Source organism: Mytilus edulis, chromosome 11, assembly GCF_963676685.1.
Source record: "Mytilus edulis chromosome 11, xbMytEdul2.2, whole genome shotgun sequence".
NCBI lineage: Eukaryota > Metazoa > Mollusca > Bivalvia > Mytilida > Mytilidae > Mytilus > Mytilus edulis.
This window is the reverse complement of record NC_092354.1, coordinates 2,878,774-2,893,128: the sequence shown is the minus strand read 5'-3', so window position 1 is coordinate 2,893,128 and position 14,355 is coordinate 2,878,774. Positions and strand designations below refer to the sequence as shown.

General features: G+C 32.1%; 1 protein-coding gene across 1 annotated transcript in view; it reads left to right on the top strand.

Moving 5' to 3' along the window:
• LOC139493894 (uncharacterized) overlaps nt 1-14,355 on the top strand; it is a 482,493-nt gene that overhangs the window by 83,234 nt on the left and 384,904 nt on the right. The gene's annotated exons all lie outside the window — the stretch shown is intronic.

The following is a 14,355-nucleotide window of genomic DNA, read 5'->3' as shown; positions in this document are numbered from 1 at the left end:
AACATTTGAATCATAGTTTTTCTCTAGCTGCTTTGTCTTAAGCTTGATCTAGAATGTTTTATACAGAAACTCTAAATTATTTTTAGTTCACAAATAATGTTCATGTCAAAATCCAATAAATTGTGATATTACTTTTCTTTATCACAGAAATGCATTCAAGCAATTGTGCACGTCTTTCATCACTTTTACGCTCTTGTCACATGATTTCGTGTTTGTGCATTTTTGGAGAGGAGTAGGGCACAACAAGTCATAAGTTTTTTTTGTATTTTATAGGATAAAATACAATTAGATGTAAAAAAAAAGTTGGTCTGTTAAAATTATATTTTCGGTCTGGTAAAGCTAGGTTGTTTACCAGATCGAATGTCCTGTAAAAATAAAATTCATTCGTGTAGTATGTAACATTATTTACTTCGTCACATTATTCACATCCAATTTAATGAAAAATATATAACTATAGAATAATGTCTATCAAGAATTGATGTTTATTGATGAACATATGATTGTTTATATTATCATGCACTGATCGTAAATAAGGTATAAGTCATATTATTTTGATCAATGGAATAAGATTGGACAGTATGCTTTCATTTCCTTGTCTAAAGGAGATACGAAGATTTTTTGTCCCAAGTACAACCATACTTTCCCGAGAGTATTGCCACAGTGGGATATAGCTGATCTGCCTAAGAAAAGTAAATGGAAACTTCAACCAGATCAAAAAGCATAAAACAGCCAAAGGCCACCCATTGGTCTCTAACACAGTGAGAAAATCCCACACCTAGAGGCTGCTTCAGCTGGCCCATAAACTTTAATGTATATAAGCATTTTTGCGCCTGTCCCAAGTCAGGAGCCTCTGGCCTTTGATAGTATTGTATTGTTTAAATTTTAGTTTCTTGTGTACAATTTGAAAATTAGTATGGCGTTCATTATCACTGAACTAGTATATATTTGTTTAGGAGCCAGCTGAAGGATGCCTCCGGGTGCGGTAATGTCTCGCTACATTGAAGACCTATTGGTGACCTTCTGCTGTTGTTTTTTCTATGGTCAGGTTGTTGTTTCTTTGACACATTCCCCATTTCCATTCTCAATTTTAAGTTCAGCGAAAATGGACGTCTTACTAAAATAAACTATCAGTATTCACAAAGTGTGGAATAATAAAATAAATTTAATAAATGGACAGTATATTCTATGGTCGGGTTGTTGTCTCTTTGACACATTCCCCATTTCCATTCTCAATTTTATTATGTAGGATATAACGTAATTACGTATTGAAAGGTTTCTTTGCAAGTACAAACTGATGGACGCCACTAGTGGATTAATAATTGTTCTCATGGACGTTTGGTGAGATTTGTGCTCTATCTGCAATTTTATGTTTAATGTTTTTAATGGACTTTTTGTCTTTTTATGTTGACTCTAATGCGAATAAGGGGAAGTTGAAATGCTGAAAACCAGCCATCGGCTCAACTTGATTATACAGAATAAGTAGTTTTTTGGCATATTAATGCATTGACACATAGACGGATAGACACATTGACCAGTTGACCTATTAAAAAATCGACATATTAATCAATTGACATATTAAAACATTGACAGATCATCATCAACTGACAAATCAACACATAAACAGATTCATACATCAACACATTGCCATATCGACATACTGACAGATTAGAAAAAAACCAGACTCATACTTCGACTCATTGACATATTGAAACACTGACAAATCAACACATTAACGGACTCATACATCAACATTTGATATATCAACACATTGACAGATCAACACATTAAAATATGCATTTATCAACACATTGACATATTGACACACTGACATTTCAACACATTAAAAGACACGCACATCGACACATAGACATATTGACATACTGACAAAACAACACATTAACAGGCTACTACGTCAACATTGGACATATTGACACACTGACAGATTTAACACATTAACACATTTATGTATCAACACATTGACATATTGATACATTGACATATCAACATATTAACAGACTCATACATCAGCACATAGATATATTGACACACTGACTGCTTTAATACATTAACAGATTCATATCAACACATTGACATATCGATACATTTACAGATCAACATATAAACAGATTTCTGCATCAACACATTAATATAATGACACAATTACAGATCAACATATCACTTGACTCAAACATCAACACAATGACATATTAAAACACTGACAGATCAACACTTTAACACACATACATCATCACACGATGATAGATCAACACATGAACAGACACATTGACATATTCACACACTGACAGATCATTATATTACCGGACTCAAACTTGAACAAATTGACATATCGACACACTGACATATAAACATTTTAACACACATATATATCACCACGTTGATAAATCAGGCAGGCTCATACATCAACACATTGACATATTGACACACTTACATATCAACATATAACCAGACGCAAACATCAACATATTGCCATATTGACATACTAACATATCAACATATAACCAGATTCAAACATCAACACATTGACATATTGACACACTTACATATCAACATATAACCAGACTCAAACATCAACACATTGACCTATTGACACACTTACATATCAACATATAACCAGACTCAAACATCAACACATTGACATATTGACACACTTACATATCAACATATAACCAGACTCAAACATCAACACATTGCCATATTGACATACTAACATATCAACATATAACCAGATTCAACCATCAACACATTGACATATTGACACACTGACATATCAACATATAACCAGATTCAAACATCAACACATTGACATATTGACACACTGCCAGGTCAACACTTTAGCACACATACATCATCACGCTAATAGATCAACACATTGACAGACTCATGCATCAGCACATTGAATATTGACACACTGACATATCAACATCTTACCAGACTCAAACATCAACACATTGACACACTGACAGATCAACATCTTACCAGACTCAAACATAAACACATTGGGAGATGAACACATCAACAGACTCATACATTGACACATTGACAGATCTACACATAAACAGACTGAAACATTTGCATATCGACAGATTTACACACTGACAAATCAACACATTAACAGACTAAAATATTCACACGTCGACATATTGACACATTGACAGGATCATACATCAATACATCAATACATAGACATATAGACACTCTTGACATATTGAACCACAAACATATTGAACAACGCATACATTAACACATTAACATATTGACACACTGACAAATCAACACATTAACAGTCTCTAACATCCACAAGTTAACATTACGACACATTAACAGACTCAAACAGCAACACATTGGCATATTGACACACTGACAGATGAACACTATAACAGATTAATAAATCTACACATGACATATCAACACATCAACATATCAACACATTAACATACTAAAACATCTACACATTAATACATCGACATACTGACAAATCAACCCATTAACAGATTCAAACATCAACGCATTAACACACTGATATATCAATACCTTAACACTCATACATCGACACATAAACATATTGACACACTGACATATTTACTAAAATGTCAGACTCATACATTCAATTTGACATATTGGCACACTAACAGATCAACAAATTAACAGATTCGTATATCAACATGTAGACATATCAACACACTTATAAATTAACACATTAACAGATAAATTCATCCACACAGAGATATCGACAAACTGACATTTTGACATATTGACACATTGACAGGATCATACATCAATACATAGACATATAGACACTCTTGACATATTGAACCACAAACATATTGAACAATGCATACATTAACACATAGACATATTGACACACTGAAATGTTAACACATTAAAATATTCATATATCAACACATTAACATATTAAAACACTAACAATTTAACACATTAACAGACTTCTACATCATTACACCAATAATTCAATACATAAACAGGCTAATACATCAACACATAGACATAAAGACATTCTGACATATTTAACACATTGACATATCGAAAAGATGACATATCAACATATTAACCAACAAATGAGGAGAAATTATATATGAGTGTGTGTATGGATACATTTTTTTTCACAACAGAAACACATCAAAACTTTCCATTTTTTTTTTATTTAGATTCCATCGGAAAAGGTCAACAGTCTGCCATGTTAAATCGTTTATATGGGAAGGGCAGCTATGAATCATTTGATATGAGATGTATGGTAACCGGCCAATTTTCTGTTGGGAAATCGACTCTTGTGAAGCTGTTAGCTGGAGAAATTATACCTGATGGTCGACACCCGACAGATGGGATTTCTCTGGTAGAAGGTCGCTGTGGCCTCGATGTTCAGACAAAAGAATGGATTCTTGTTGATCCAGGTGAGAAAGAGCACAAGTAGAATATCTGACCACATTAAAAAAATCTATTGCATGGACTGCCCTATCAGCAGACATGTTATAGTACTGATTTAAATAGTTTCTCATTGTAGCCATTTTTTTGTGCCTTCTATTCACGCACCATATTAATTCAATATCAAATCTGATTTGTGTATGAAAATCTTGACATTTTACTAATCTTATTAGAAAGATGTTAAGGTTTTATATTTTGAAATTGAATTTAAATGTTAAAACTATTCAATGAATTAACATTATTTTCCATATTCAATAATGTCATCAATCAATCAGTTAAAATATGACTCTTTAAAATGTCTTAATAGCATTATGTTACACCTGATAAGATTTCATTCTAATCTTAATTACTGATTTTTCTTACATTCTTCACTTCGTTTTGACAGCCTGCAGCCGATTTTGATTTGATTTGCCTGATGTATTAAATATAATTTCAGACTCTTTTAATGCCCTGGATGTTGTGTACAGTAAGGTTTTAATGTCCTCTCTGGAAGAAGAGGAGGAGAGTGAACTAACCAAAAAGTTCATCAAAGCTTCAGATACAAGTCCAACTGGTTATGCCAAAGCTACACTTTCCTCTTTGCCCTCAGAACAGTCTGCAGCAGCACAATCTCTACCATCTACGAAATCCTCCAATGTGCCTCACACGGTAAAACAGATGGAAAAGAAAATGAGAACAAGAATGACAAAAGAAGAAATAAGAAAGAAAATGGAAAAGTTCCTCAAAAGTCGAAAGTATAAAATGAAAGTTGGACGTCTTATCTTCTGGGATTTTGGTGGACAATATGTTTATCTAACAACACATCAGACCTTCATGACGTTCCGGGCATTGTTTCTTGTAGTATTTGATGGGAGCAAAGATTTGCATGAACAGGTCCCTGATGTGATGAGTTTTCCAGGGCAGCACATGACGCCAACGCCAGCAGGTAATATGCATGTTATTTACACTCAGATAATGAAAACAGGATACATTTCTATAACAGCAAGATGATAGTTCAAAAAACAATTAGAATTGTCTAAATATTTAAGCCTAAATCTAAATGTTTACGTAACTTGTTTACATTGCCACTTTGAGCTTGTCACAAACTACAATATTAACCTCAATATGTCTCACATTTTGAAACATTGATATGAGGTAAGACAATACTATTTATTAAAGATACCAGGTTTGAATTTTTGAACGTCGGAAAGTGGTTTAGATTTTGAATGAGTAAATTCTCACAAAAAAGGAGCTGATGATTTTATCATAAGCATGAACAGAGTGTTGCATTTATTGACAGACAACATTATATTTTTGCGGTCATATATTGGTATGAAGTTGGCTTCGTTGTCGTCGTCCGAAGACAAGTTGGTTTTTTGCACAATAACTTAAGTTTAATAAATGGATCTCTTTGAAATATTACCATAAGGTTCAATACCACAAAAGGAAGGTTGGGTTTGATTTTGGGGGTTATGGTACCATCATTTAAGGAAAAAGGGGCCAAAAATAAGCATTTTTGAAACTTCCAGACAATAACTTGTGTGTTAGTGTATGGATCTCTCTGACATTGTACCACAAGGTTCCATATCACAAAGGAAATGCTGGGATTGATGTTGGGGGTAATTGCCTCAAAATTTTTGGAATTAGCGACCAAAAAGGGTAAAAAACCATGCATTTTTTTAGTTTCAGGACAATAACTTTTGTGTGAGTGTATGGATCTTTCTGAAATTATACTACAAGATTCCATATCACAAAGGGAAGGCTGGGTTTGAGTTTTGGGGCAATTGCCCTAAAAGTTTAGGAATTTGGGACCAAAAAGGACACAAAAAAGCTTTTTTTCTAGTTTCCAGACAATAACTTGTGTTCAAGTGTATGGATCTCTCTGATTAATTGTACTGCAAGGTATTATACCACAAAGGGAAGGCTTGGATTGAGTTTAGGGTGATGAATCATAAGGGGTTCAAAAAATTTGGGGGAGGATTTTTTTTTCTGTTTTTTTTTCTTTAATTATTTTTATTTTAAGTTGTTTATTTCTATATATATATATATATATATAAAAGCAAATAATAATGATATGGCAGGAGATAAATACCAAACAGGATATGTGAATTATTATATTAAGTATTGCGCTATAGCAAGAAATCTTCAATTGCACAGTAATGCACAATAGCAAGAAATCTTCAATTGCACAGTATTGTAGGTGTGATCTGACCTTAACCTCATTTCAATTCATTGAGTTTTAGTATTTTTTCTAATACTATATGTAATAGGTCAACTATATTTGGTGTATGGAAATATTTTATGATGTACATGTCAGTCTCCATGTATCATCTGACCTTGACCTTATTTTCATGGATCATTGATCAATGTTAAGTTTTCATGGTTAAGTTTGTTTGTTAGATACTGTAAGCAATAGTTCGACTATATTTAATGCATAGATTGATTGTACGGTGTACATGTCTGCCTGGCATGGTTCGTCTGACCTTGACCTCCTTTTCATGGTTCATTGGTCAATGTTAAATTTTCTAGGTCATATCTATAAATTAACTGTTTACAAAACTTTTGAATTTTTAAAATACTAAGGCTTTTCTACCTCAGGAATAAATTACCTTGGGTGTATTTGGCAAAACTTTCAGGAATTTTGGTCCTCAATGCTCTTCAACCTCGTACTTTATTTGGCCTTTTTAACTTTTTTGGATTCGAGCGTCACTGATGAGTCCTTTGTAGACAGACCGGTCAACTACATATAGTGAATTGAATGATTGTTAGGAGTACATGTATTTCTGTTTAGTTTATCTGACCTTGACATCATTTTCTTGGATCATGCTAAGTTTTTTGTGATAGTTGTAGTAAAACTTTATATTTAGGACTATCAACATAATATAAATGGTTAGTAAAGAAGGCGAGAAATTTCAGTGTGTGCACTATTGTTGTTATTCCTTAATTCTATTTTTGTTAAAACTTTGTATTAAATAGCAGCAAAAACAAATGTTATCCTTACTTGTGTCAAAATATGTTTATTTGTTGTAAAAGTAAGTTAAGCAATGTATTGTCAAATTCACAATTAATGGCCTTGTCATTAAGCAATGTTAAAAACAATGTTTTCCTATAGAAAGTCAGATTGTTTTATAATGAGTAAACCAAAAAACATATTTAATGTTAGAATGTTTACATACTTGATTTCTCAAAATATCTACCCAAAGACTAAAAATTGTAGTTTTGATGAAATTTTTCTTCATACACCATCCAGATTTATTTCCTTATATGTTATGCCTAAAAAAGTAAGTAGGGGAATGGAATTACTTGTTAAATTTGTTCATGAATTTGTATTCCATCTGCTTCCTTTGTTTAATATTCACATAGACCAAGGTGAGAGACGCAGGCTCTTTAGAGCCTCTGGTTTATATACTTTTTTTATGACAGATTTTGATTTTATTTTGTAGTATTCTTGCAATATTGGGTCAATTCCATCCTGACCTATTGTAAGGTTGTATATGCAGGCATACCAAAAATCTTGTTTGTTGCCACTCACAAGGACAAAGTACCAATGGTGAGTGATCTTATGTTAGAAATATAGTAGTAAGTCATTGCCATTTGAAACACTTGAATAATGTGTAAAAACTGCTTACATAATGATAATATGCCCATATGTCTTAACTTGACCAAACTTCGTATAAGGCTACACTTTCGAAAGAACAAGATCCTAATTGATTTGTGGGTAATAGACTTAAGATCAGATTACAGGGACTATAACTAGAGTAGAATATATGAAGAAACACTTATAGATAAGAAAAGGATATTGGTTAGCATTTGTATTAATATTCAATTTGATATATCTCATTGTCATGGAGATTCTCTGCCGTGTCACTACTCTCGGTCATGGTCTATTGACTTTAAACAATTGTTCAGTTTAAATGTTAAAGTTTGTATTTTCTTTGCCTTGTTACTCTCGGGCATGGTCTATTGACTATAACAATTGCTCAGTTTAAATGTTAAAGTTTGTATTTTCTTTTTAAGTCAGTTTTATTTCAACAAATATGCTGACAATATGAAAGTTTAGTGATGTTAGAGGCCAAAATATTTGAAATTCCAAAACGTAATACAAATGTTGATGAGTTGGTGAAATAAAAAATCGGGACAGGTAATGCATGAGGACGATTTATGATTTGTTTTAAAATAAGTTCAATTTTATCAACAAAAAATTGAAATTAAACAATATCCATATGTTCATGCAAATACCCTCTTGACCTGTTTTAGATTTATTGCCAACTTATTAACTGTGACTTATGTTGTTTACTTGTGTTTCTTTACTAGGTAGGTAAAGTGAATTACCAAACAAAAATATCAATAGCAAGTTTTTCTTTCAAAATACCCTTTTCATTTTATTTCCCTTGGAAGGTAAAATTTAACAACTGATAACAGTTTCAGTCTGTTATCTTTGAAAGTATGAGATCTAGGTTAAAAGTGTAAAATTGACCTTTGAGAGAAGATGTATGTCACTTGAAAATTTGAGATAAATCTAATTGTAGAACGCGTTATTAATGATGGTGACATCAACTTAACAGTCCTGTTGGATTTTAAGAAAGCTTTTGATGTAGTAGATCATGATTTTCTCTGAAAAAAATTTGAAATTTATGGATTTGATAATACTGCTGTTTCTTTTTCAAAATCATATTTGAATGAAAGAACTCAACAAGTACAAATTGGTAATGCTCATTCTGAAAAACTTTATATCAAGTATGGTGTCCCCCAAGGCTCCATATTAGGCCCCCTTCAATTTATATTATACATAAACGACCTTCCTTTTTATATGAAAAATGCTTTCACTGTTATATGCCTATGATTCAACTTTACATCTTTCTGGTAATGGTTATTAAACTCTACAGTCAAAGGTACAAGAAGATGTACATGGTGTTGAGGAATGGTGCAATGATCATGATGATAACAATATGTTCATCAATAAAAATAAAACAAAATATATGATTATTGGAACGAAGCAAAGAGCAATGCCACATTACAATGAGAGTTGTTTAACTGTTAACAATCAAGTGATACAATCTTCCACATGCAAAGGTATTTTAGGAATTCAAATTGACCCTTCCCTCACATGGACAAACCAAATTGATGTGATCTGCTCAAAAATATCATCTAGACTATATCTATTATTAAAGATTAAAAAAAAATTAAATCTAGACTGCAGAAAATTATTCTATATTGGTTTTATCTTGCCACTAATTGATTATTGTTGTTAAGTGTGGAGTAGTTGTAGCAGTGAGGATATTAAAATTATAACAGAGAGCTGCTAGATTAATACTAGAAACCGACCCTTTCGCTCCTTCTTGCCCTTATTCAAACACATAAACTGGTTGACAGTTGAACAGAGAATAAAATATCACAAGTTTGTGATGACATTTAAGTGCATTAAAAATGACGCCCCATCATATCTAACTGACAAGTTTCATTATGTTTCAGACAGAAATACATACCCCTTGAGAAATGCTGTTCAAGGAAACCTCATATTCCCTAAACCAAAAACAGAATTGTTCAAAATCTTTTTTACGTATTCGAGACCATTCTTGTGGAATAATTTGCCAATACCGTGAAAAAATATTACAAATGTTAATTCTTTCAAATACAACATTTATAACAGATCATTTATTGAAATCAACCTAGCTGTATAAATAATATTAAAAACTGATTATGTCATCATGTTTATTTATTCATCACATTTTATCAAGTTGTATTGAACATTATTATCATACTTGACTTTTTATACTAATGTATGCAATGTATATGTTTGCATTTTGTTTGAATTTTCACGATGAGGGCCTCAGGGAAGATTAACTCATTGTGTAACTCTCTTAAAACAATGTATTGTTGTTGTTGTTGTTATTCCACCATTGAAGATGCATTTAAATCACCAGGTGTGCGATACAGTGTATTATTCTGTCAACTTTTTATGTTTAACAGGAGAATATTGAGACCAGACGTGAAGAGCTTTACAGAGGAATTGAGGAGTTGTTTGAAGACCACGAGGGAAAACATCATCTGGTCCTTAGACCTCTAATATTTGTCAATGCCAAAGATCAAGCCGACCCAGAAATAGAAGTTCTGAAGAAAACAATAACAGAACTTACATTCGACCACCCATGCTGGGGTGAAAGAATGCCCAATGCTTGTGTTCCACTAGAGCTAGAGATCGCTGAACTAGTGGCAGAAGGAAAACAAATAATGTCATTGGCTGAAGTTAAAGAATTAAATGCTATCAGCGAGGTGTCTGTCCTGTCCCCTGAGCAGTTGACTGATTTCCTACATTTTCATCATTCCCTGGGGAAGATTGTTTATTTCGATACCCCCCAGCTGAGAGATAATGTAATCATCAACCCTCTTCTTATGGTGGAAGTTATGAGATCTTTTATCACAGGTGTGTATGTATTTTCATTGTGTAGTGAATATATTATATTGCAGTTAAAAATGTTCCAATATCCAAAAAGTGTTTACCTTTTATTAGAGCGTGACAGACTGTTGGATAGTATCCTATACTAATATTATTGTTGGTATGTGAGAACTTTTATGTAATATGATTAGTAAAAAGATTAGTCTTTTTTTTATCCACAGTGTTAAAAATTGTGAAATGCATGCAATTTTTTATCAGATTTCTGAATAAAAATGTTGTTTTTTAATTGGTGATGTACGGCAGCAGGCAACCGAGGAGTTTACTTAGATACTTAGATCAAATTTGAATTGTGTGGCGTCACTTTTATTATACTAGAGTATGTCCCTTTAATTTATAAATGGGAAAATTGCTGAATTTTTTGTTTCCATTTTCTTACTTAAGTTTGCCTCAACCAGGGACTTTCTATACTAACTGATTACTCAGCCGCCTATTTAAAGCTACCACCCAACAATAAACTTAGTTCTGATATACAATGCTAGTATATATTTGCGTACTTCACAGTACATTGTAATTGTATAATTATTATTAGCTGTATATAAAAAATCTGATCAATAGCGATTTAAGATGACACAAAATATAAGATTTTTAAAGAATGATGAATTATTTAACTGAGACGTATCGTTTTGAAGAACACCCCAGTTGTGTAAAATGGTTACCATATCACACAAGATGGCAGCCACTGAAAATTCAACGAACAAATTCCTCAAAGTTTAAAGATCAATATTTAAAAGACGAGAAATCTTTTGAAAAACATGAAAAGCAGTTTGCAATGACAAAATGTATAAAATTTCATAAAAAACATTTTTTGTTAAACTTGAACATATAGTTTATTTGTAGTTATGTAGAATACTTCAAAATGTGAAATGATTTGCTATAAAGTCACGTGACATTAGCTATGGCCGAGATCAGTCTGATAATGTGTATAGATATCGTTATAATTGACTATTCCCGTTAGTATAGAAAGTCCCTGCCTCAACCAAACTTTATGAATTCTATACAAAATACTTATTACCACAAAACAAAGATCAAGTTTGAATTTTGGTGCCTTCCCTTTTACCGTTCTAGAGTTATGCTTCTTACAAATGGAAACAAGGCGGAATATTTCGTTTCTGTTCTCCGACTTAAGTTTACTTCAACGAAATTTTATGAAACTTAAATATAATATATTTTTTTTCAATTTAAACTGAAACTGATATTTATTTAGTATAAACATGCTAAAGGTATCGGTTTAACTATAGAACTACATGGTTTCCAAATATAAGATATATTTGAACAATGCTAAAAAACTTTGAGAATGCAAGTAGTTCTATCTCGTTATGAGTTGATTTCCAACACAATTATGTTTTGAGACAATGTGTAGTTTTTATATATTTAAACTGAAACTCTTATACTAGGTTTTTTATAGAAGGTGAATGTAGACGTGGTTAGTGAGACATTCAGTTTCACTAAACTAACATACATTATTGTTTAGGGACCAGCTGATGCACCCCTAGGGTTGCGAGATTTTTTCGATTGTGTTGGTGTCCTTTGACTGTTTTTGTGTTTTGGTCTATTTTTCTTAAACTATAAGTAATAGGTCAACTATATTTGTTGTATGTAAGCATTGTTAGCTGCACATGTCTGGCTGGCATGGTTCTTCTGACCTTGACCTCATTTTCATGGTTCATTGGTCTTTGTTTAGCTATCTTGGTTAATGTTAAGTTCAGTGACAGTTGTAATAAAGCTTTATACTTAGGACTTTCAACATAATATCAATGATTAGTAAAGAAGGCGAGACATTTCAGTGTGAAACACAATTGCAAAATGGTATAAGTGCCCATAATGATGCCTAGTGTTACAAATTATTCATTGGTTCCCATTTTTGAAATATTTGTCAAAAGATACAAGTTTTATACACAGATTTAAATGAAACTTGTATTTTGATGGAAGATATCCTGGATTAATCAATTGTCTGAAAGTCTGCAGACATTTATTCTTCATAATCATGAAATATCAACTATTAATACTTAGTTCTCCCATCATGTTGTAACTGTGTCACTTTCTATTTATATTAGGGAACAAATTTCATCCAGAAATCTGATCCTCACCAATAGAGCAGAAATTCCTGCTAAATTAAACCAAACAGTGAAGTTGAAAGAAATTTTTACGGACACCATCACGAGTTGGTTGACTGTTATGAAATATTAGTTTCACAGATGATAACGGATTATGTCGTATCTATGGCAATGTCAGTTTATGAGTTTGAATGTCCCTCTGGTATATCTCGCTCCTGTTTTATACTATCATATTTGTCTGTTTGTCTTTTTCTTTTTTTGCCATGGCGATGTCAGTTTATGAGTATGAATGTCCCTCTGTTATATTTCGCCCCTATTTTATAATATCATATTAGTCTGTTTGTCTTTTCTTTGTTACCCATGGCAATGTCAGTTTATGAGTATGAATGTCCCTCTGTTATATTTCGCCCCTTTTTTATAATATCATATTAGTCTGTTTGTCTTTTTCTTTGTTAGCCTTGGAGATGTCAGTTTATGAGTTTTAATGTCCCTCTGTTATATTTCGCTTCTATTTTATAATATCATATTTGTCTGTTGTTTTTTTTTAGTCATCGCATTTTCAGTTTATGAGTTTGAATGTCCCTCTGGTATATTTCGCTCCTGTTTTATAATATCATATTTGTCTGTTTGTCTTTTTCTTTTTAAGCCATGGCGATGTCAGTTTATGAGTTTGAATGTCCCTCTGGTATATTTTGCCCCTATTTTATAATATCAAATTTGTCTGTTTGTCTTTTTCTTTTTTAGCCATGGCGATGTCAGTTTGAATATCCCTCTGGTATATTTCGCCCCTATTTTATAAATATCATATTTCATGTATTTGTCAAGGAAAAAATCACATTCAGTGTATTTAACATAAATGTCTTCTTTATATATACGATCACAGCTTGAGAAGTTACCTCAAAACTAATAAATTACCCACCCAAAAGGAATGTATTTAATCAAGGTAATCATTCAAAATATTTGTTTACTTCATGTAATTAGAATAAATAGTAACTGAGGAGTAAACTTTATGTGCTAAAAGCTGGAAAATAAAAATATGAACGACAGTAATTGACTGACAAGATGTCATCATGGATGACTGCCATGCATCATTCTTAGTGTTTCTTCTACAGAAAACATGTAGAAACCATGCAAACATTTGAAAACTCACAGTTTTTCCCACAGCACATGCAAGCCTTGTTTCAGATTATTTTCTTACAAATGGGAAATGATTCAACTTTGATCTGATATCAAATCCTGTTATAACAGACTAGACAAACAAATATTTTTTGATGTGTTCTGATATAAAAGACATTTAATTTAAATATTAGGATAAATTGTTTTTTCCAGTGATGATCTAAGTGAGCGATACCAATTGTTTGATCATTTAGCTTTTATAGACCGGTATTACCTCATAATATAAAC